Source organism: Schistocerca gregaria, unplaced genomic scaffold, assembly GCF_023897955.1.
Source record: "Schistocerca gregaria isolate iqSchGreg1 unplaced genomic scaffold, iqSchGreg1.2 ptg000635l, whole genome shotgun sequence".
Lineage (NCBI taxonomy): Eukaryota > Metazoa > Arthropoda > Insecta > Orthoptera > Acrididae > Schistocerca > Schistocerca gregaria.
In genome coordinates, this window is record NW_026062021.1 from 266,795 (window position 1) to 268,418 (window position 1,624).

The window sequence follows — 1,624 nt, forward strand, 5'->3', positions numbered from 1 at the left end:
AGGACCTTAAGACTTTGCATCAAAAGAGAACTAGCAGCTGCGTTGCACGGGAGAATGTGAAAAGTGTTCATAAGTAGTAAAAACCTGAGACATACGTCCGTTTTCGTCATTTCTTATCAAATCGACTTAAAGCCAGATCGTCACATTGGTCGCTCTTCTCTCTGAAGCGGTTACATTTATCGTCTGCAAAGCTATGTCGCGTACTGCGGTATGCGGAGACACTAACAGCACCATAGTAGAAAACAGATGAAACTTCTAAGTTGATGTAATAGCCAGTAAGAAGTAGTACAATAACGTTATAGATACCGATTATTGACTTTTTAGCTGGCTTTGGGGTCGTGGACATGAGCTAGGACCTTAAGATTTTGCATCAATAGAGAACTAGTAGCTGCGTTGCACGGGAGAATGTGAAAAGTGTTCATGTGTAGTAAAAACCTGAGAAATCCGTCCGTTTTCGTCATTTCTTTTCAAATCGACTTAAAGCCAGATCGTCACATTGTTCGCTCTTCTCTCTGAAACGGTTACATTTATAGTCTGCAAAGCTATGTCGCGTGCTGCGGTATGCGGAGACACTAACAGCACCATAGTAGAACAATGATGAAACTTCTAAGTTGATGTAATAGCCAGTAAAAAGTAGTACAATAACGTTTTAGATATCGATTATTGACTTTTTAGCTGGCATTGGGGTATTGGACATGAGCTAGGACCTTAAGACTTTGCATCAAAGGAGGACTAGCAGCTGCGTTGCACGGGAGAATGTGAAAAGTGTTCGTGTGTAGTAAAAACCTGAGAAATCCGTCCGTTTTCGTCATTTCTGATCAAATCGACTTAAAGCCAGATCGTCACATTGGTCGCTCTTCTCTCTGAAACGGTTACATTTATCGTTTGCAAAGCTATGTCGCGTGCTGCGATATGCGGAGACTCTAACAGCACCATAGTAGAACACTGATGAAACTTCTAAGTCGATGTAATAGCCAGTAAGAAGTAGTACAATTCAAGTTTTAGTTATCGATTTTTGACTTTTTAGTCGCCTATGTAATAGCCAGTAAAATGTAGTACACTTCAAGTTTTAAGTATCGATTATTGAATTTTTAGCCTTTTTTGTTGCCTTGGACATGACCTAGGACTTTAAGATTTTGCATGAAAGGAGGAATAGCAGCCGCGTTGCACGGGAGAATGTGAAAAGGGTTCATATGTAGTAAAACCCTGAGAAATCCGTCCGTTTTCGTCATTTGTTATCTAATCGACTTAAAGCCAGATCGTCACATTGGTCACTCTTCTCTCTGAAACGGTTGTACTTATCGTCTGCAAAGCTATGTCGCGTGCTGCGGTATGCGGAGACAGTAAAAGCACTATAGTAGAACCCAGATGAAGCTTCTAAGTTCATGTAATAGCCAGTAAGAAGTAGTACAATTCAAGTCTTAGGTATCGATTATTGACTTTTTAGCCGGTTTTGGTGCATTGGACATGAGCTAGGACCTTAAGATTTTGCATGAAAGGAGGACTAGCAGCCGCGCTACACGGACGAATGTGAAAAGTGTTCATATGTAGTAAAAACCTGAAAATCCGTCCGTTTTCGTCATTTGTTATCGAATCGACTTAAATCCAGATCGTCACATTGGCC